This window comes from Triturus cristatus, chromosome 5_2, assembly GCF_964204655.1.
Source record: "Triturus cristatus chromosome 5_2, aTriCri1.1, whole genome shotgun sequence".
NCBI lineage: Eukaryota > Metazoa > Chordata > Amphibia > Caudata > Salamandridae > Triturus > Triturus cristatus.
In genome coordinates this window covers 55222371-55246317 of record NC_140588.1, presented here as the reverse complement: position 1 = coordinate 55246317, position 23947 = coordinate 55222371, and the positions used below count along the sequence as shown (strand labels likewise).

General features: G+C 45.6%; 1 protein-coding gene across 1 annotated transcript in view; it reads right to left on the bottom strand.

The window, feature by feature from the left end:
* The window catches only part of LOC146822649 (band 4.1-like protein 4B), a 1026350-nt gene that overhangs the window by 411133 nt on the left and 591270 nt on the right, over positions 1-23947 (bottom strand). The gene's annotated exons all lie outside the window — the stretch shown is intronic.

Here is a 23947-nt window from a genome sequence, read left to right as displayed (position 1 = left end):
CACCTTTCCATCTTAAGCCCTTGCGAAGATAGGCTGGAAAACATATTACACAGCCTTTCCATTCTATCCTATGGGCAAGATGGCCTTTCAACAGTGAAAAACAAAATGGAGATTATTTCACTTTCAGGACATGACACACACCTTAGTATCTGTTCTACCTTTCACATGCACTGCACCCTGTCCAGGGGGTACCCTAGACCTACCATAGGGGTGTCTGATGTGCCTAGAAAGGGAAGGGTAAGGTCTGGCAAGTGAGTGCACTTGACAAAACAACAGGGCAGTTTAACAAACTGCGCACAGGTCCTGCAATGACAGGCCTGAGTTCCCTTGTTAAGGCTACTTGTGTGGGTGGCACAAATAGTGCTGCAGGCCCACTAGTAGCTGTTGCATTACCAGCCCTGGCACACATAGTGCGCTTTACTAGGGAATTTACTTAGTAAGGCAAACATACCAATCATGGACAACCAATTACCATTACTTTATACAGGGAACACTTACACGTTGACAATGTTTTGCAGTGGCAAAGTGTCCAAAGCATCTAAGTTGGCAACACCATGTCAGAAAAAAGGTCTAGGGGGAAAGCAAATGTTTAGGGACTTTAGCCAAAAAGTGCCAACTCCTACACACCCCCCTCCCAGCCAAATGCCAGGGTAGACCAATCAACTACCTAGATGGACTTCCCTGCTTAGGGCGATAGAACACGGACGCAGGCCCGCTACCACATGGACAACCTATGGTTCTATGCCTTTCTGAACCCAGGGGATTCTCTTGGTCACTACCCCCAGGGCCAACTATGCTGCTCCATGGGTACTTCCAGACAGTTGGGGCATTTCTAGGGTGCTGGCCCCTTGCCATCCCCCACCTAGAGTGGTATCCCTGGAAGACCCATCAGTCAGGACACTGTTCCCAGTTATCCTGTCCTCCAGGTTAGATGTGGGTGTACCCTGGTCACTCCTAGGGGACCCAGCCCCACTGACTGTACACAGTCCCATGGGTTTTCCCACTGAGGGACACTTCCATCCCTTAACCTTCCATTTAGATTTCTGTGCCTGCCATTTAGGAATGGCACCCACAAACTTCAGGACTGGGGGAGCTCTGATGAAAGATACCATACGCCCTCCTGACACTAGGTGTTCTTCCTCGCACAGCTGGCAAGTAGGCACTAGGCCTCCCACTGGGTTCTCCTGTAAGGAACCCTCCAGTCTCTGGGGTGGGGTGGAATACCCCTGGGGATGCAGCTCACACTCCCTCCCTCTTCTTTGAGACAGGGCGCTAACCCACATGACCCCCCACCACCCTGGGACCTACCGGTTCTACTTTGCCTCTCTTCCCTCTCTAGGGCCCTTTCAGGGCCTTGGACCCATGACCCAGGGTTCCGGCTCTTGTGCCAGCTCCTGGGAATCAAAGAGCTCGCACCCTAACACAGGTTGGCGCAATCCTGGAAAATAATTACTGAGCCTAGGCTCCCTAGGTGTAAGGTTGAGCACCCCCTTCAAATCATTTGCCATGGTCACCAACACCCAGTCATCCAATGCACGCTTGTACTCATCCACACATGGCACTGGCTGTATGCTGCCACCATTCAAACTGGACTCTGCCTTTTTAACCTTGATGTCCAGTTCCCACATGCTTAACTCATGAGCTAAGAGAATAATTTTCTCCTCCAAGGCGAGAGCATTCCTACTCTCCTCTGCTCGCTTTTCACTTTCAATGAGCAGCTTCTTGTCCTCTGCCTGAGCTTTAAGTTTCAACACCTCCAACTCATGCTCTCTGATTCTTTGGTTTCCCCCAACTCCTCTGGTGAAGAACTTCTCCCTGAATGGATACTATTAGCCCCTGAAGCTGGTCCCTCCACTGGCAAATCCTGTGGACCAAATCCATTCTCTTGGTCATCCTCATCCACCTCAACATCACCCGCCTCCTGAGTCCCTTTGGCTTCCCACCAGGCCCTCAAGGCCATTTGCAGCTCCTCCTTCTTGGCGCTACTGTGCATGGGATATCCCAAAGCTCTACAGATTTGCCTCAACTGATCAACTTTGTAGGTAAGCAATGTCTCAATGTTGAACTCTAATTCTGCAGCCTCAGTGGCTCCTTGACTCCTCTGAAACATGATGTGTGGCTTAAAGGTTGCTCAAAACAAAACCAACTAGAATCAACAAATCAAGAACACAATATGTGGTTGCGTCGTGGTCTGCGCTATTTATGCTGTACACCAATCACTGTGAGTGAATTTCCAAATACACATTCAAATCCCAAACGGCTGACCACCAAATGTTAGACCCGGGATGCCTGGTTAGCTGAGGTAGGTACCTGAGGCCAAGTAGAGTCCCGCGTGTGTTAGACTTGCCGTCTTTTGGCGTGTTTCCCATGAGTTTCTGCTTTCTGACCTCCAGGTTCTGACTCTGTTTTTGCTGGTTTAGCGTTTCTGTGCACTTTTTGCACTGCTGATCAGTGGTAAAGTGCAGGTGCTCCGGTAGTAAATAGTGTATGGATTGGCGTTTCAATGATTGGCCGCTTGACTCGTGTGTCAGTCCCTAGTAGAGTGCACTGCGTGTGCCAGGGCCTACAACTTAAGCGACATCGGTGGGCTGCAGCACTGGATTGTGCCACCCACCTGAACGGCCCGTAAAAAGGTAACTCGGGCCTGCCATCGCAGAGCTCGTGCGCGGTCCGGGACCGCCATGTCAACCTGGTCAGTACACACACTGCCAGTTCCTAACCTTCCCTTTTCTTACACGTCAGGCACCCCTCAGGTAGGCCCAAGGTACCCCTGTGGGCAGGGTGCAGTGTATGTAAAAGGTGGAACATGCCCGGGTGTGTGTGGCATGTCCCGACAGTGAATTACAGCCAATTCGTTTTTCACTATTGCAAGGCTACCGGTTCCCCATAGGATAGAATGGGAGTTTTGTTTATAACATCTTTTAAACATAACTGGCCCAGGGAATTAGGTAAGAAAATGAAGTTTCGTAAGCCTGAACTCAGAATCTAAAAACGCATCTTTTAGTGGAGATGAATTTTACATTCTGTGTTTGAAAATACCACTTTCAGAAAGTGGGTATTTTCTTGCTCAGTCATCCCGTGTGCCTCTGCTGGAATATGGATTACCTGTCTGGGTTTTGGACGACAGATGGCTAGGAAGCAAGAGTGGCTCCCGATAGTCTAGGTAGGTCAGGAAAGGGTTGAATAGACCTGAGCTGCGATGGGGGAAGAGGGAGGAGATTTCCTTGCACCTCAAAGGGCCTGGTCTGCCTCTGACAATGCCTTCTCCACCTCCTGCCAGGAATTCACACCAGAGAAGGCAGAACTGGTTCTGGCCGGGCACAGGCCCTCTCTGCCTAGGAGATCAAAGGATTTTTGGAAATAAATATTGGGTCCCAGACCCCTGAACTTTAGAACTCATCTGGATCAAGAAGACTGCCAAGAAGAAGAGCTGGAGAAGCTGCGAGAAGGAACAACCGCTTTGCTGGGTCCTTTGCTGGGCTGATCTTCAGTGGCTGCTTCTGTCTTGGACAGTGAAAGGCCTGGACTGGACTTTCTGCAACCTAACTTGTGAGTCTCTCCAAGGGCTTAAGGTAGAGCTTGACCCCTGTTCACGAAGTCTCAGGAACAGCAAAGACTTCAAGCTCTTCTACCACAGCACCGGGGACTGTGTGTTTTGTGCTGTAACAGAGGAAAAACCACTCAACGATGTTTACGACGCCGCTGCCGACTCCGTGTCCTGAAGGCACCACAGAGGGCACTGCCGCAATGCCGCACTGCAACCTTGGTCTCACCAACGACACCCGTTGGCGTCACCGCCAAACCACTGCTCGCACCGCGACCTGTGGGTAACGCACACCGCACCGCCGGGCTTCACGAGGATGCCGTGGCCTCCCTGACGCCGCCGCTTCATACCAAAATCGATGCTGCTGATTGCACCATGGTTCGAGGGCACCGCTCGTAAGTCACACAAAGCACCGCCCTCATCCAACACCGCAGCCTTGGCCTGCCGGCACCATCAACTCCTGCTCGTCAGCCGACGACAGCGCTTCAGCAATGACAACGCCGCTGCTTGCACCGTGACTTGCAAGCACCGCGACGAGCACCGCCTTCATCTTGCACAGCGTCCCTGGTCTCACTGACGCCACCTTCTGATGCCACCACGAGCTGCTGCTCGCACCGTGACCTGGGGGCACCGCACGCCGCAACGCTGCACTTCGCACCGCAGCACCCGACGCCTGCCGACGCCAGCGCTCCTGACTCCATCAGAGAGGAGCTTGACCTGCACCGCGAGTGAGTTAAAGGGCCCCATCGCCCTGCACTTCTCATAAGTACTGTTTGGGGGTCTTCCCGATACCGTAGCTGGCCCGCGACCCCACGACCAGCCAGAACTGTTGGATTTGTTGTTCATGACGCCGTGATAGCCCCGGATGGAGCTAGCGACATCGAGAAACTTTTTTTAATAACTGCAGATTTTAAATGTAGTATTGTGGATTTTTGTCGTATTCGGTCTTGTCTTAACGTATGTAAAAATATTGGCTATTTTTTCTAAACTTGGGTGGTGTCCTTTCATAGTGCTTACACTGTATTACTGTTGGTTACGTGCAAACGCTTTACACACTGCCTCTAGGATAAGCCTAGCTGCTCGTGCCAAGCTACCAAGGGGGTGAGAAGGGTTTATTTTAGGAGTGTAACTCCCTTATCCTGACTAGAGTGATGGTTTCTGCCTGGCTCAAGCGCAAGTCTCAGCCAACCAGAAATCCCATTTCTAACAGCGTGCCAACGTCAGGGAAAGGAAGGTCACCTTCTTAGATAGCCCCGCTTACCCCCTCGGTAGCTTGGCACGAGCAGCCAGGCTTATCTTCAAGGCAAATGTGTAAAGTATTCGCAACCACGCTCACAATAACCCAATGATGACACCACAAACAGACTCCACACAAGTTTTATAAAAACAAGTATACTTTATGTAAAAAGATATACGATAAGACCACACGATATAAAATCAATATATGAGGTTGTGTAATATTTCTCCTGGCCGGTTGTTAGGCCAGCAAGCCCTTGTAAGTTCTGACGATGTCAAAGAGCACTTCTAAACATTCTCCTGTACTCCTAAAATCATATCATACAGTTCGTAATGCTAGAATCAGGCACTTTTGCAATGCAAAAATACTGTAATGCGTAACGTAGCAATCAGACACTCTGCAATGAAAAGAATGCAATGCGTAACGCAACAATCGGCACTTTGCAAAAATAAGGCAATCCGTATACACTAATCAGGTAATTCGTTATGCAGGAATATTGCAATGCACAATATGCCTATCAGGTAGTTCGTTATACAGAAACAAGGCAATGCGTCATACGACAATCAGGTCGTTCGTTATACAGAAATGATGCAATGTGTAATATGTCAGTCAGGTACTCCGTTCTGCAGAAATGTAATTCTATGCAGTACACTCAAGCCCCGATCACCGGGCTCTGGGTGGTCTCTCCGCCTCTCGTTCTGACCTTCAGTCAGCCTCTCACTGTTGCCGCCAACACAGTACGATGTAATCCCAAAGTGCAGCTTCGCACTCCGGCCCCTGTACCGCCCCTCCCTTGGCAATACGTGCCGCGATACGAGCCGAAGCAGAGGCTCATGCTGCCAACACGAGAGAGAGGCTGAGAGCGTCTCCCTCCAAGTATGCACCCCGCCCCAGGAGTCGACACACGTTACCTGGGGACCGCGAACCCACTCTCCTCTCCTCGTCCAGCAGCTGGGGCTCCAATGCAGCTTTGTGAAATGGCAACAGCGGCTCGGGTCGCCAACTCAGCTCCTCCGGGGCTGCCACAAAGCACACGCACACAGCGTCGCTGAGTCTTTCTTCACTCCGGGTGCACGATCACTGAGAACTCCACACATAGGTCTCAGGCTGCACAAAGATCACACGCACAGCGTCTCTGAGACTCACTTTACTCTGGTGCACACAATAACACGGCAAATCCTCACAAAAGTCTCCCGGTGCACAACGCACCTGCACACAGCGGTAATGAGAGTCACATGGATGCCTGTGCACACGATAACAAGGCAAATCCTCACGAAGGTCTCCCGGTGCACAACGCACCCGCACACAGCGGCGATGAGACTCACTTGGATTCCGGTGCACACGATCATTGGACAATCCTCACAACGGGGTTCAGGTTGCACAAAGCACATGCACACAGCGTCGCTGATCCTTGCTTGGATTCCAGGTGCCCCCGACCACAGGCCGATCCTCCTGAAGGTAAGTAAGGGACTTTACTTAGTAAGGCAAACATACCAATCATGGACAACCAATTACCATTACTTTATACAGGGAACACTTACACTTTGATACTGTTTAGCAGTGGTAAAGTGTCCAAAGCATCTAAGTTGGCAACACCATGTCAGAAAAAAGGTCTAGGGGAAAACAAAAAGTTTAGGGACTTTAGCCAAAAAGCGCCAAGTCCTACATTGGCAAAATGAGTCTTCCTGCCAGGATGTGTGGGGCGGAGCTGTTCTCTGCCCCAATTACAATTCAAAGTAGCTGCCTCAGCACACTCACAAAGACCACCACCCTAGACCTCTTGGGGTCTAAGCTGGGGAAGGGGGATTTTTCCAGAAACCAGATGTAGAAGGGCCTAGATGTTTCTCCCACTTCAAAGGCTGGCACCAGGTATAAATATTGGACTCTCAGACCAACTCTTCAGTTCACTCCTGGACCTGTGAAGGACTCCCAGAAGGGCTGCCTTGTACTTTAGAGGACTACCCTACTGTTTGAGGCCTGCGTTGTACCTCAGAGGACTTTCCTGCTACCATAGGACTGTCCTGACATACCCAGCCTGCCTCATACCCACAGAGGACTGTCCTGCCACTAAAGGCCTGCCTTGCTGCTTGATCCCAGGACTACCAGAGTGATGCAAGGGATAGTGGCTGGCCTCCTGTTCGGAGGGCAGAGTCCTGCCCTCCAAGCATTGGCCACCAAGTCCTGGACCTTTGGAAGTGATTCTAAAGGTGCCCATACAGTTAAAAACCAAAACTTGGGACAAAAAAGATTTTGCATCAAAAAGTCCCCAGAGAACCATCAGGAGAAGTGGACCTACCTGCTCGCTGATCTGCAAGGTGAACTACCAGACGGCCTGATTTTGCCATAGATTCTGCTATGCTCTTCTCCACAGTATCAAATCCTGCTCAGTGGCTCCTCTTCAATAGGGTATCCACCTCCTAGGGCCCTTGTTGGCTCCAGTCTGCAACTTCATTTTGCGGGATATTTTCGACTTCCAAAAAAGTGACAAAATCCGACGTGGAAATCTTCACAGCGATGTCATCCAGCGGGTCCCTGACAATGACGCCTCTTCCTCGTACATCGCCTGTTGCCTTACTCCGCTGAACTTTACCTTCCCAGACATTTTTCTTTGAATATTCTTCTAAGTGGGAGGCGTAGACCCAACATGGTGTGCCCAGCTTGAGCACCACCTGACACCTATTGTATGTTTTTCAGTTGGGGGCCGATGAGGGAAAAGCCAAAGTCATGCGACTGAGCAACAGTTGAGGTCTCCTCGGCTTTGCTTTCGGAGCCACGAATATAGGCTAGCGCACTGAGCAACTGGACCAGGGCAGAGGAAGAAATGCAGACACGCATTAGCCAAGGACTGCATTTCGGCCCGAGGGGTGAGCACTGCTGGCCGAAGGGCCAACTTTTAAAAGCCAGAGCCCAAGGAACCGTTTAACCACCACCAGCCTCTTCAGTTCACATCGCCTCAGGTAGGAGGAGCGTTACACATATGGACATCTAGCATTCTTAAGTGTAACCACAGAGTGGGCAGGGGTGGCCCCTTTTCACCACTTTAATGATGCACTCTCTGCGAGTTCCTCCTCTGCTTGGGTGCAGCCACAGCTTGGATGCTTCGGGATGGCCCACAATAAAATCTTCTGCAACACTATCATTAAAGACATGCTCGCTACAGGAAAGCAAGGCAAGGCAGGCAGCCTTGGTACAGATGCAGAAAGCCCCACATCTGATATTGATGCACCGGGTCTCATATCCCCAGTGACAAAAGGGGACATACAGATGTTGATGCATGAATTAAAAAAATATATGGCTATCTTGCACTCTGATCTTTCAAAGGCCCTCTCAGATCTTGATCAAGCAGTACAAAAAGCCAAATCTCACCTAGATGCGTTCAAATCTGATGTGACCAGAATGAGCTGCTGGAAAGAGTAGCCTCCCTTGAAACGCATTAAACTAAGATGTCCGAGGCCATGGAGCACTATGAAAACCGCTCCTGGAAAACAAAGTGAGGATTTGCGGTCTTACCACAAATCTACCCAATACAGCATTACAAGACCATGTGTGGGCACTCTTCAGGCAAGTCCTCAATGTTTCAGAGGAGAGGGAAATTGCACTGGACCGCATGCACAGAGTTTTCACACCATATCAACAATTTAACTGCCTGCCACATGATGTTTTTACGAGGGTCCATGTCTTTCAACTAAGAGAGGAAATCCTTGCAGCAGCATGTAAAACCAATATCATACATTTTAGAGGAGAAACAATTACCTTCTTCCAGGATATCTCACCTCTGACACTGGCCTAGCATCAAGACTTCCATTAAGTAATACAACACCTATACAAAGAAAGGATTCCATATATGAGAGGGTATCCGGTCCGCCTATGTTCACAGTGGCCAATAAGCAGTGTTCAGCTAAGACCCCGGAGGAGACCAAGGAACTGTTGAATCTAGAATCTTCAGTGGATGATGTGGAAAACTCAAGAGCAATGAAATATGGAGAACTGAAGGCTAGCTAGAGGAGGGCTACCTCAAAGAAAGACTGAGAAGCCAACAGCAAATTGTCTAAAGGCCAGTTTCCTTTATATGATGGGGTGGGGGGCCTGGGGTTTCTCTGGATGATCTCCCTTCTTTTCATGTTGGTCTTCTGATTGTCACCATGTTGTTTTGTTTTTCGTATAGTTCTTTGTTTTGTTGTTTACAAAATGGCACTACACGCAATGTTTCTTGACCTAGTTCTTCTTAGTTTTTTCTAATTATCCAGGACATAAACTTCTTTTGCCATTCTGAATGATGACATATACAGCACTATCGAGGGATGGGCAAATTAAAGTGTGTTCAGCTATTCAAGTAGAAACAGAACCTAGATCATTTGCATGACACCACTCAATATTGTATCCTTCATCGTTCAGGTGCTTAACTCGCCAATGAAATGTAAGGCCCTCTTCAAATGGCTCCACACAAAGAAGATAGGCATAGCCTTGCTACAAGAAACATGCCTGCTAAAGGCAGACATCACACAACTGAATTTGTACTGGTATCCATGAAAAATACATGTATCTAGTCACAACAAGACGAGGGGGTGGCAATATTTTTTCCAGCGGGGGTTGTTGACCACCATTGACCAAAAATATCACAACATGGAGGGGGGGGGGGAGTGATGTGGGTGCGGGGTGAACAGCCCCTACCATCTTCACAAGTTATGATCAAATGGCAATAAAATTCAGTTTTACAAGGTTCTCTTCCCTCTGGTAGCAGAATTCTCACAGGGCAGTTTAATACTGGGAGATCTTAGACCCTATATTTGACTGATCTCTAGCTAGACATCAGATTTGTCCCTAATTACCTTCCTAACTCAAGGCATTTTATACTAGAACTCGATTAACATACACAACGGGGGAAGAGATTATACATTTTACTCTAACCTATACAAAAGACACACAATGATTGATTTTTTAAAATCTCTGAATCACTACAATCTAGAACCTTAGAAGCATCAATTGCCTCCCAAGGCCTTTTAAGATTATACCCCGATCTCGCTCTCCCTCTACTTGTGCACAAACTCCTGTACTTCATAATGTACTTTCTATATGAACAAGGTGGCATTTAGAGATTTAACACTGAAGGACTCCATTCAAGTGGCACTAGAATATTATTTCCAGGAGAATGATGATAGAGAAGTTCCATAGGGCGCTATTTGGAATGTGGTGAAAGCTGTGCTCTGTGGGGAGTTAATATCACACACAGCAACTTTCACCAAGTTGGCGAAATAAAAGAAAGCAGATCTAGAAACAACATTGGGGGCGTTGGAAGCCCGCCACAAAAAACACAGGTTTTCATAAAACTTACAAGGAACTACACAAAGTCCAGAGGGAGTAGTAACAACTCTATATGACAGATGCTGCAAAAAATTACTTTATTTTAAACAAAAATATTACGAAAAACTAGTAGCCTATAAGCTATGACACTGGCAAATCAGAAATTATATCCTCAGTATAAAAAATGATCAGGGGGTCACAGCTACAACTACTACAGAAAGGATTCGCATATTCCAGCTATATTACTCGGTCCTGTATCAAGCACAGCCCGTCACCGGAGTTTCAAGAAGCATACCTGCAGGTATTTGCTTTCCCACATTTGATTCTCAAACTCCTGTGAGATATGGTGGGTCCCATCACACCAGACGAGGTCCAGGCCACTATCTGGGATTTGAAGGCCATTAAGACTCCTGACCCTTATGGATTCTCGGTCTCCTTTTATAAAGCTTTCTGCAAGCTTATGTTAGATGCCTTGATGAAGGTATTCAACTAATTTCTAATTTCCCAAATTGGAACCCCCACATTTTAGAATCGACAGCCACTCTAATACTAAAGCCATGGAAAGACCCATAGCTTTTCTAAATTTTTATTTCAAAATATACACTTCTATTTTGGTGTCCAGGCTCCATATAATCTGACTTTTATTGATCTCAAATTGCCAATCATGGTTTATACGAAACAGACAGGCCCAAGATAACATGCGACTTGCAGTAAATTGTATTGATGTAGCATATTCCATTACCAAAAAAACATTGTTCTCCCATTGGACATGGAGAAACCATTCAAAAGAGTGGACTGTCAGTATCACCGCTCGGTTCGCTCAAGAACTGGGTCTAGATCCTAAAGTGTACGTATTCCCAACCACAAAGCTGAAAAATCAATGGAGAACTGTCTTTTAGCATCCCATTATGTTGAGGGACACGCCATGGGGGCCAAACGTCTCCCCTGGTGTTCATCTGATCTATGGAATCACTTCTACATTGGATAGAAAGCAATCTGAACATCCAGTGCGTCATGGTCAGGGAGACCAATACAAAATAGTTCTACTTATGGATGACATGCTCTGCTTTCTAACGATCCATGAAACCTCTCTGCTGCATCTCCTCGATGAATTGCATCAGTTTGAAGCATGTCGGGGTACAACGTCGGTGGGGATGGTGGTGGCAAACCCACAGAACAATAGCAAAAGTCTCCTCATGACATTGGACTTCTGTAGAGCAGCAACCTCAGTGAAATATCTCAGCATCTAATTTGACAAATCTCTGAGGCGTAACACAGGCCCCGCAGCCCATGCAGTGCAGGGGGGCCCAAGTTCAAGGGCGCCCCCTCAGAACACTACTATGGCTGGAGAGCTCCTGATTGACTCCGAAGGGTAGCCCTCTACATACTTTGCAGGGGGGCCCCCTCAAGTTTCGCTACGCCAGTGCCAAATCTGTGGCACTCTCTTTAATTACAATATCCGACCTCTACGTGAGACTCTTTCTAAACACCTCTAGAGATGGTGTATGCTAGAGATTACTTTGCTGAGGAGAATGGTGAGTGTACAAAATAACCTTTTTGCCTTGATTACTTTATGTCGCACACAGTTTTTGCAATTTGAGTGGTGAAATGGGATGCCGAGAATACCCAGGACTACACTAGAGAAAGGACTGTGGGAATGGGGCTGGGACTTTTGAATATAACTGCAGCACAATTGCACCCTTCCTTAAATTGGCACCACCTCCCAAATTCTAAGGAAAATCGTGGTGCAGGATTGCTCCTTGATCCCCTTAAATCATGTGCTGGGGATAAAGACCAAACAATGTTTTCTTATCACATTGCCACTTTACTCAATGACGGTGTTACTGCAATATTGGGAGAAACTCCCACAGGAACGTGGAAGGACCACATTTCCCGCCCCCTTGTCACCTATACTTAACAATCCAGACTTCAGCTGGTCTGGAGGAGAAACACTTTGAGAGCTGGTGTGGGGGAGATCTGCCCTTCTTTGGGGAACTCTACCAAAGAGGAGAAGTCCGAGATAGATCATCTTGCAGACAACTCTTTAATTTGACACGGTCTGACGATTATTGACTTACAAACCTCCTACACTGGGCTGGTGACAGGCACACAAAAGAAGGGGGCAATAGAGCTTTAACCCAAGTAAAGACTCTATTAACACAGGAGAGCCCCCCAAGAAGGGACTCTCCCCATTCTACGCAGTTATAAGCACCCTAGGACACATGCAGCAACACTAATAAGAACAAAGGTGGGAGCAAGATCTAGGAACAGTTATAAGCAAGGAAGCATGAACACGGATATGGACTTCGGCAGCAAAAACCTTAATCTGTCTCCAGCATAAAGCTAATACCTGCAAGATGATTACCAGATAGTATTTTACATCTTTATGTCAAGCAATGTTTGTGCCTTCTGACATATGTTGGCGGGGTGGGGGGAACGAGGCACTTACATACATGTGGAGTGGTTCTGTCTGCTTGTAAAATCTTTTGGGCCGAGGTCCTCCAAAAGATTCCGAATATATGCAGTGTAGCATTGCTCATATGTCCACAGGTACTACTGTTGGGGGACTCAGGAGGAGCAAGTGAATACCCATTGACTCCGCAGAGGGGTATGCTGTTGACTCATCTGTTGGTGGCGACTCAACTCATTATTACCCAAACATGGAAGGGATCCCTACTTCCAGAAATCTCCCTTTGGTGCACACAAATCTGACACATCTATGCCATGGAAAGACTTTCTCTAATCACTGTCGACCAGATATTTAAGTTCCGCAAAATATGGGGGCCCTTTAGGACACATGTTAAATGGGACAGGGAGCTGCTGCTTCTAAGAATGCCAGAGATCCTTTGTGTTTCGCGAATGGGTAGGTTATTGTCCTAGGAGAGTGAGGGAGATAAAAAAAGTAACTGAAATGTAACTCCAAGAGCACACTGGTAGATCCCCCTGCAATACTGTACTCAGTCAAGCCTGCTTCATTATTTTATGTCATGACAGTTGTTCAGAGCCACATTCAGAGCTAATGTATGAAGGCTTGTGTTTGTGCTCTGATTGACAAAAAGTAAATAAAGAGTTAAAAAAAAAAATCTTCTAAGTCCAAAGGTAAATTGAGACTGGGTCTAATCCACCTTGTGTATCCTAACTGTGCTTGATTGCGGTTGGCCATAACGTTTGGCTTTGCCCTGGTCTCACATGACTAGATGCCCGAAGTTGGCACGTGGATCTTTTAGGCACTATTTTTCACTAAAAACATTTAACATTGATAACTCCAGTTCTAGTGATTGGATTGGGGTGTATTTTATTTATTGAAATGTTCTCTATTTTTCTACATTGGTGTGGATTTTCTTGTGTTTTCACTTTATTACTGAATGGGTGCTGCATGAATACTTAACACAAGGCCTCGAAGTTAAGGTTGACTGTTTTTGTGCCAAGTTATCAGAAGGTTCAGAACAGGTTAATTTAGTGACTTTTGTGGTTACCCTGTCATGGATTGTTGCTGTTGCTTGAGATAGGTTCACACCCCCCCTCAACCAAATAGCCGATATCCTACCCAGGCACTTTAGAGGTACAAAATATGTGTTCTTTGGCATGTAACCACACCCTAGTTATCCTTCACTAATGTAACATTTGCCGTCTTTGACACGTTGCTGGTGCAACATATATTTTTATGGTTGTCGTAGATCAGGTGCGCAATGCCCACTGGGCTGGCAGCGCTTAAAGCCCACCTCACAGTTAGGTTCGGAGGGCTGGCTGAGCCTGCTGGTCCAGCTGTCCTGTCCCTCAATTATTTAGCAACTCTCATTAACTTTATAGAATGCTTTCCTTGCCCTTGCAGCATAGCCTTCCAAGGTGTCCTGGCTAAGTCCATCCCCATTAATAAAAGACAATGCAAGTGCACATCACTCTATAAATAAGACACATTGGCCAACACAAACAAAAAATATTGCCTTCTCAAGAAAAGTAAATAAAAACAATTATGTAAATCTTACTTGTGGTTTCTTTTACAAGTCTAGTTATGTCAGGCCTAATGTTGAATGCTCAAGCGGCGCAATACAATGCAAAAGATAGGGTAAATTAACGTAACATTTTAAAGGTCTTCATTCATAGAGCTACATTTTATTGCATTGTGCGAGTGCAAACTTTGGTACATGGGGCCTAACTTCTCATCAAACAGAGAAATAGTGCTTTTTGGGTAATTGCCCTGAAGCATCTGACCAACAGGTAAAGAATGACAGTAAAAGGAAATATAAAAAGAAGCATTACAGGGCAGGAGAGGCCCTTGAGTGGATTTGCAGGATGAGAGAGAGTCATAAATGAGAACTCTAAGATAATGCGGCAGGCCAGAGAGTGAAAATTAGAGGCAGCAGACTCCACTCATAGCTGGAGAAGGAGGAAAAGAAGGTGGGCAGAGACAACCATGTGAGAAACCAAATCTTTAACTATGGCTTAGGGGGTTTGAGAAGTCAAGAGTTTATAGTTAACAGGTATGGCAGTGCTTGAACTGTAATTACTAAGTGCAAGTATTTACTGACTTTGAGTAAATTATGCCTGCTGAGAAGGGGTAGTATGCTACGGCTGAAAATGAAATGAGGTTGGAAATATGATTGCCAAACCAATTATTGTGCCTCCTTCCCTGCTTACTGCAACTCAATAGCCCATGGTATGTGTCACTCTCAAACTCTTCTTTTATGTTTATTGTCACCGACCACTTATTTGCATACGCCACATCCGTTACGTTACTTAAGTCATGGGAGATTAGGTAAGACAACAACTTTGGGCCTCGGGGGTCAGATATCACAACAGTGCTCACCGAGGGGCTGGCCAAGACACCCATGGCAACATGGGATAAACTAGACTGTGGAGGAAGTTTGATATCAGAGTCACCAGCTAGGCACAATAAGGCCATTTGCCCCTTATTATTGGCATTACTCAATATCTAATTGATTTTTGAGTGCACCACAAGATTGAACGAGGATGTGGGGGAAGTCAACAGTGACAGCTTATTTAAACATGGCTGTAGTCAGCCCTCCTACGAGCTGCCTCTTTACAGCAAGAGGACGCTGGGAATGAAGTTTGTTGTTTCAGTTTAGGGCTGGCACATTAAAATACTTATTAAGCTTTCCCCTGGGTTTTCAAATGAACCTTGATGCGTACCCTTGCCCCTGTGATGGGAGTTCTGCTCAGTCCATGCAGCACTTTGCACTTTTCTTTGCAAATTTCATTTAAGATATATGAAGCACTTTTTACTTCCGCTCATTACAATACACAATATTAGGGATTTTAAGGTGGCATTCAGTTTTCTCTTACAAATGCCAGATGATGAGAGAAGCTTATATGAAGGCTCTTTCCTTAAAGTGCCTGTTTCGGCCCAGCATATCATGCTTTCTGATTAAGGCCCTCCCTGAACCAGAACACAAAAAACCCAGGACCAGGAGTGCTATCCCGAGCTATTTCCAGTGGTTAGACTTATTGCAAGCAGTCTCCCACCAGCATTTGTGTGATTCATGTACAGCCATAAGTGGCATGGGCTTGCTCAAACGTGGGTCCCGTGCTCACTATGTCACTGGAACCAAGCTGTACCCGGCTGATTAGCCAATAACTAGTGCAAAATGGTTCTGGGTTGCTTGTGTTCTGGTTAAGGGAGGATCTGGCTTCACAGTTTGGGCTGGACTTTTCCCATGAGGAACGGAGTCAAGACTGCGTTGCACATGGCTGGGTCCAAATTGTGGTGGCATGGTTAGAATAAAAACGATGGGTTGAAGTGCTACCCCAAGCTATTGCCAGTGGTTAGACTAATTGCAAGCAGCCACCCATCACCTTTTGTGTTTTCCATGTACCGCCCTAACTGGCATAGGTTTGCCCAGATGTGGGTCCCATGCTTACTGTGTCATTGGAGCCAAGCTGTACCCAGCTGATGAGCAAATAACTAGGGCAAAACCAGTCCTGGGTTGCTTTGTAGTGAGGAAATGGAGTCAACAGCAGACATTGCTAAGTTAGCATAAGCAGTATAGGCTTGGCTGCCATTCTGCTGCTTCTTGCACACAACACTACATGGCTCTGTTCTCGTGAAATACTTTGCTGGTGCTGCTTCACATGAGAACTGTCTACCTTTCACATATCCAGCGGGGCACCGCGCTCTCTGTACAGCCTGTTCAAGGTCGAATAACAATGTATGCTGTTGATTCACTTCGGTCAGTCCCACGCACATAGACATAACATGAAGCACAGCGGCCCAACTGAAACTCGGGTGCTTTTAATATGGCATTACATGCATGAGAAGGCACTTGGAGAAAACCTTTCCAACATAGAAGAGCTGTGCTGATCCTGAGATGTAATTCACTGCATCTGATCTCGTAGGTATGGGGTCTCGCTGACAAAGCCCAGAGGTCTTCTAGAATTATTCTAAACTAGCTCATGAGCACGGGGAGGGTGGTAAAAGGAGCTATAGTCCTGTTTCCACTGTCATTATAATATGATTTCCTCTTTTGTGCTTTATGGAATTGTAACCATGCTAATTATATTGTTTTTATGCATTATGCTGTTCGTATTGGCTAAAGTACTGCACCTTAGAGCACGTTAGTTAAAAATAAAAATTTTAAACTATACAGTGTCTCTCATTACTCACGTTGTGGACAAGTATGAGTGTGAACAAAAGAGTGTTCTTGTTTCCCACTATTCCTGAGAGTTTACTAAGTCGCATGTTCTAGGTTGTCTAATCATTGGTAGCTTCGCTGTAGTACGGAGAACGAATGAGACACTAATGCCAGTTGGATTGCGGTTCTGGCCACTGAGGTGGCTTTTTTGGTACACAACAATACACCGGGGTCCTGGTTTCCTGCACATAGTTCTGCGCATGAGCAGAATCCCTGCAACATGGCGCCCTTAATGTTTGGTCTGGTACTAATTTACGAGACACTTTAGTAGTGCTTCTACTTGTCCACAACACGCTCACTCCTGTTTTCCGGTAAACAGTGGTGACGGCATAACCTACCTGTATTGATACTTTATAGGTCTTTTCAAGCTTGATATTATAAAAAGGTTTTCTCATTTATATGAATTGTGAACCTATTGCGCTGCCACGCTTTTAAGTTGTTTTCCTTTTCTTAGTCCTTATGGCTGATGTCAATATTGCGGCGCATAGCCGCACCCCAGTCCGTCAACATTTGGCAGCATATGGAGTGCCAGACGCTTGTATCGCACTAATCTTTGTGGTTGGAGCCGATCTGGCTTTCCACTTTGAGGTATTTTACTCTTGGGTAACGTTTCCGGCAGTGAACGGTGATGATAATTTGTTCCATACATACACTCCCACTGCAGTACCTGTAGCGTATCGGCCATATACGACTCTCGAGGTTCCGATTTCAGCATGGCAACACCGTATTTTGTTTAATGGTGCCCTCCCCCACACCGTGACTCCGGTCCGGTTAGGCCCTTTGTCCATTCCAGGGGCCACTTGGCCAGTTTTGGCCGGGTACACACCTGTCAGAAACTACGAGACAGAGGATCCTTATTGTATACTTGCACAGGAACAGAGATGCTAGTTCCCAATGCCCCTTCCAGGATTCTCCAGAGACCGAATAAGATCACGTCTCCAAACAACCCCAAAGGGGGAAGGGGGAATGGACAAAATAACAAAGAAAGAAGAGACTGGTTCAGGATTTTTCAGATCTCCTCCACAGCAAACTTTTTCTCATCAGTCCGTTCTATAGACCTTCACTTGAATGATACCTGAGGAAACTAACAGAGCACAATTACTTAGCACCTAAGTCTACTCTACACTTTTCTAAATAACTCTATAAGTATTTAGTTTGTACCCTTGGGAAGGAACGTACCCCTCAATCCTTTTGAACTAGCCTCTCTTCGTGTGGTTGGTGGTTGACTGCCTGGAATCCTTTTTCTTACTTGTTCTGCGCAGTTCTATCTAAGGTGTATGAGCATTCAATGAATTAATCCAATTGCCTAATCTAATTTTAATTATTATTATTATTCTATTTATCAGCTCACCTACCAGTATATTTAATGAAGTGTCCTCTATTCTTCTCTAAATTATTGTGGTAACTTGTGGTAAGATTTTGCCGTCTTTTTCTTCACTAGGATTTGATAATGGCGTAGTTGTTTTCTCAATGAGTATTAGTCTCCTAGTTATTGCATTTATTCAATTATTTAATCTTGTTTTCTTTCTTTCTTTTAGCTTGGTACTTTAGCAGAGATTTCTCTATATCCAGGTAAGTCTTTCTTCTTATATTCTGCGACTATGTCTTTGTATTTATTTTTCCTGTTAGTGATATATTTCCTGTATTATTCTTTCTACAAATAAACAACATGTAACTGAGCTTTCAAGGTTGACTCCGTGTTCTTCTTCCTCTTGACCGCTAGAGTTAGCTCCTGTCAAGAGTCGCTGAGGCAGAGGAGTTACGTCATGAAGAGTTCCTCACACGAGTCTTGTAATCTCCAGACTGGGAGAGAATATCGGGCAGGAGCGAAGGTAACTATTCTATAATGCTCTAATACTTTTACTGTAGACTAGGAATTATCATTATCATTTTCCTGGAACGCGTAAGTTCAGCTCCGAACTCGGGCGACGCTTCGGTGAAGTGCGCATTCGTTAGGGAGAGCGCATTCCACCAAGGCTCCACACAGGTGTGAAGATAAAGACTAGACCGCTACCGCGATTGTACCGCGGCGGCCATCTTGGAACTTCTCCTTTGCAGCAAAGCACTCCAAGCGCGATCTTTTGTGGATTTTCCACACCTCCTGTTCCAGCTTGGTTTCGGATATGTGTAAACCGCATTAACCACTCGTGTCAAAGGCCCAGTGGTTCTGACAACACCACATCCAATTGTTATCTAGCAGCCACTGTAGCTGAATTGCGTGTCTTGCACACCTCCTTGATTGAGGTGCATAGGGCTCTAGTACAATATGTTTCCCGTAATCTCCAGATGGGAGCACCTGGGGTTGCGGCGCATCAGCTGGCCCGGCCGGGATGTCTATTATTCCCGTTATCGTTAATTCAGTTATGGGCAAGCAACCACCGAATAATGATGATTTACCATACTGGCTTGCTGAGAAGTTTTACCAACTAATACCGCTCCTGTGGAGAAACACAGGATATTGACAATAAGTTTGCAGAAAGACTTAATACCAGAGGTAACCGCTTGTGAGACTTGGGGTAAAGTGTTTGCAGCGGTGTATGCAAAGTGTTTTGGCACCCATTCTATGACTGTATTACGGTCCGTGATTAAGTGTGTTCAGGATGAGCACGGCCCGGAGGTGGCAGTTGAGTAGGGGATGAGGCTTGTCTGAGTGTTTGACGTAGTTGTTGATCTCATACGTGCGAACGTCAAGGGGGATGCGGTTAACTTTCAAGTGTCTAATGCTTTACATCTTGTGCCGGAAGAAGAGAAACCCTGAGTGTTACCAAAAATTATTGCCGATGCCTATAAGATCATTGGACGCAATAGTTTTGGTTTTAAGCCTTTTGCTAAAATACCGGCACAACAGCAAACTCAGACGGTGCAGTCTAATAAAGAAGAACGTCCAATTTTTCCTAAAAAGAATTGGAAAAATAAAAAACAGGGGAAGCAAAAACAGAAACAAGGGCCAGGTGCAGCGTCACCGGCACCCGAACCCTCTGAGCGCACTTATGATTTGCGCGACCGCCTGAGAATTAGGTCTCATGACAGGTTTCAGGTCCCTGACCAGCGTTCTCCTCTCATCACAGTAGAAACTGCTGACACCCGAGTGAGTCCACTTGATAGATTATATGAAATTGTACTTTTAATTGAAGGTGATATACAACGTGTTATTAAAGGGATTTTTGGGGAAAATCTGACTTCTTCATATGACATCGTATTAGCTGAGGCAGACTGGCCCCGCCTTTTGTTTTAGCCTCTCCAAGGGAGGTAGGTAATCCTCCCTAGTTTTTCACACAACGTAGCCAAAGAGCAAGCAATGGCTTTTGCGAAAGAGTGGGTTTTGGTGCTTGCACCGGCCCTGTACCGTACTCAGGTAGGATGGGATAAAACCTCTCCGACTCATGAGATACCATTGACGTCTCTGCCACAGCCACAACCCCAATATTCTGGCGGGAAGCAAAAGCTCCCGGTTCTGAAATTCTTGAACAATTAGAGTATCAAGGAGTGATTGAGACATGTGTGTCACCGATGAATAACACTCTTTTTACAGTAACCAAACCAGATGGGTCGTACCGCTTAGTTTTGGATTACCGACATTTGACTCTCATTGTCTTAACTGTGCGGTTCAGAATACCCATAGCTCAGGACTTGTAGACAGTCTTGTGCGTAAGAAATATAAAACTACACTTGACATTTCCAATGGCTTTTTTAGCCACAATCTGTCCTCTATAAGTAGTCAATGGACAGCCTTCACCCTGGGCGGTAAACAAAAACAATTTCCAAGATTGGCCATGGGCTACAAAAACAGCCCGGGCGTTTTTGCCGCGCATGTTGTCTCTTTGTTAGACGACATAGACCCTGATGCGTACTCGTACGTTGATAATATTTATCTCATGGACGATTAATTATGGCCACATATTTGTCACGTGGACCGCATCATGGTTTTGTTTGCGGACTACGGTTGAAAATTTAACTTTGCAAAATCTCACATTGCAGAGTACACAGTGTTGTTCCTGGGCTACAAGCTCAATAATGAAGGTAGAGGCCTGGCGCCTCACGTCTTAGAGAAATGCGCACATTTGCGCTCTTCTACAACTCTGAAAAAATTGCAATCCTTACTGGGATTTTTAAACTTCGGACGAACTTACATTCCGGATTATGCCCAGCGTATCAAGCCGCTGTATGCCTTGATACAACCTACCTTTACAAAAGCTTCTGGCTCCCGGAACATTCATCTATTCTGCAATCCTTGCAGTCTGATCTTATTGAATCTAAATACTTGTTAACACCTGATAACCACACAAACCTGGTGATAAGAATTGTGCCAAGGACAGTGGGTTTCACCTACTTGACATTTAATGAAGCTGACACAGTACCTATAGCTTACAAGTCACATTTGTACACTTTGGCTGAACTGCTTTTTTCGACAGTTGAAAAAGTATTGACCGCAGTCCAGATGGCGATCCTAAAGGAACGTAAACTGGCGCAAGGAAAACGCATGATGGTTGTAACACCATATCCTGCTCTTGAAGCTGTAACGAGAACCAGTGTACCAAACTTAAAAGCTTTACATGCGAGTTGGATACAATGGGCTACTTCGTTGATATCATCAGATGTCACATATATCTTTGACTCCTCATTGCAAACTCAGGAGTTCTTACAGTATGAAAGTGTTCATCCCGCTCCTCTGTCTATGCGTCCGCTCGAGGACTACCATGGTATCATTTATACCAACGGTTCGGCGCAACCGGATCAAAACATTCTTACTCGGCAGCTTACGCTATAGTGGCAGGTACCATGGTGAACAGTGAGTTCAAGTCCAGTGTCGTGCACACGCAGGCACTAGGGGACTGTACCGCCCAGTTAGCAGAGCTGCGAGCTCTGATACTAGCACTGGAGTTTGCTGATCCTAATGTGGTGGAGTCAAATTTTTGTCTCCATACAGGCCTGAGGGCAACTCAGTTGTGGAGTGAATGAACCGTGACTTAAAGCAATCCTTGACAGCTAGAGTTATAGGTACTGGCAGAAACTGGTTTGCCCATTTGTATAGTGTACAACATGCACTAAATAATCTCCCTAAAAGATCTCTGGGTGGGCGGACCCCATACAAAATGCTCTTTGGCATGAAGATGTTTATTCCGGCCCTTGATGGTCTAGACATGGTGGCTACAGCCGCATCCTTTGACGTAGATAATCATTTTGATGTGCTACAGAAACTACAAGAGGCTCTAGACAGTCTTGCAAAGGAACATTTACCCTCCGCCACTGAAGTGGCGCTGCAGATTCCGGTAGTCGGCTGGCTACTCAAGATCGGAGACCTGGTCCGTGAGAAGGTGGAGAACAAGAAAGAGTTTGGCCTCTCTTATCGTGCACCTGTCCCAGTGCTTGGCGTGAAGGGTACTCGTACAGTCATTTTACCACCACTTCCTGGTCGCAAAGATAACAGATACATCTCAGTGGACAATGTCAAACTACAACGCCTGGCCGATTCTACATAGTATGACACCTGCTGCTTCCTAGCCAACAATATCCAGGGATACATTCTTGGCCAGTTCCAACAACAGAAGGCCTGACACTGCCATAGAGATGACCGCTGTTAATGATCCTTTGCTACACCCTCCACTTGCAGTCTTCATGAAGAAACTGAATATACGTATCCCGCTAGACAACACACTGAACCAGTCACGTTTTTCCTTTGACTCTAACGCTACATCATCGAGTCCCCCCTCCAAATTTTCTATTTTTGTCACCTGGTATAAAAGCAATTATTTGATCCCACCCTGGACATACATTTGGTTGGTGCTCATGGCCATTTTTTTGTTCATGTCGATTGGATTTGTGAAATTTTTCTTCCTTTTAATAAATGGTCACTACCTCACTGAACGCTCTGCAGTTAAAATAATTGATGGAACTTTGGCACCGCAATCCTAATCACACATCATGAAAAGTGACCAGACTTTTGTCAACATCTCTGCATGGCCAGTTGCAGATGGAATAGTTTGGGATGCAGTTAACTTCCAAATTCATGGCCCCACAGAAGTGGTTAATGTTCCCAATGTATTTCGTGTTTCTATGGGGGATGTAGTGAAACAGAATATACGCTCTGATGATTGGGACGAACAAGCCATTGAATATTTGTTGTCTGATTTAAAGTATTATGCTGTATTTGATGCAGAGGATTTGTATTTAAACACTGTAATTATGCTGATTTATTTTGTTACCAGCATTTTGGCCATCATTACCTGCATAAAGCTAATACATTTAGAAATGTTTTTAATTACACACAATGGGAACATTGCCCAGCTCCCATTGAAGGCAGTTCAAAAACTCTTTTGAAAAAAATGGTATATTTCATAGATTTTAATGAATCCAATCTGGATTCATTTTATTTTAAATTGAATATTACACCCAATTCTAAAGTCATGCTCACCCACACTAAATTAGTGTATTCCAAATTCTTTATTGATCACTGGCAGTGGGTGGCTATGAGCTATGGACGGATACTGTAGATTTGAAGTCTGTTTGGTGTTCAAAAGTCTGGCAGGTGCAAGGCTCTGAAGCTTTGCATCATGCATGCCTTATCCCAAAACAAATCCTATTTTTGAATAGTTCTAGTTATCAAACATCCTGTTTAGGTTTAGCCACTGCAAAACAAATGAATGCACCAAAAATACCTACACTGGCTCCTTATGACAACTGGGATAATCATACTGATTTGGCCATTGACGATTTGCAGTTGTTGCTTACACATGACACTTTTAATATATCTAGCCTGGACCCCCAGGGTTGGTTGGTTTGACAAATAGATTCGGATTCTTGCCAATGCCGTTTTTTATACAAAGCCCCAGGATACATTCAGGATAGACCTGATCCACATGTATCTGACTCTCATTCGGTTACTACCTATTTAGTAGGAAAAATTATGTCAAAATTGGTTGCAACACTCAACTCTTAAATCAGTTAAACGTCATTTGTCGTTGTTGTCAGCTGACGTTGACTTGACAGATTTTATAAAAGGGCCTTCTGGTCCAAGATCAAAAAGATTTTTTTATGCCACTTACAAAGAAATCTGGAAGCTGTCCCAAATTGAAGCTGCGTTGCGTCTAAGGGCAATAGACCAAGCTAATTTAGAAAAAGTGCTTGCAGTTATTGATAATAGTATTAACACTCTTTCTTACCGTATTTACACATTAGACAATATTGTTTCATCTGTTGTGGATATTGTTCATGATG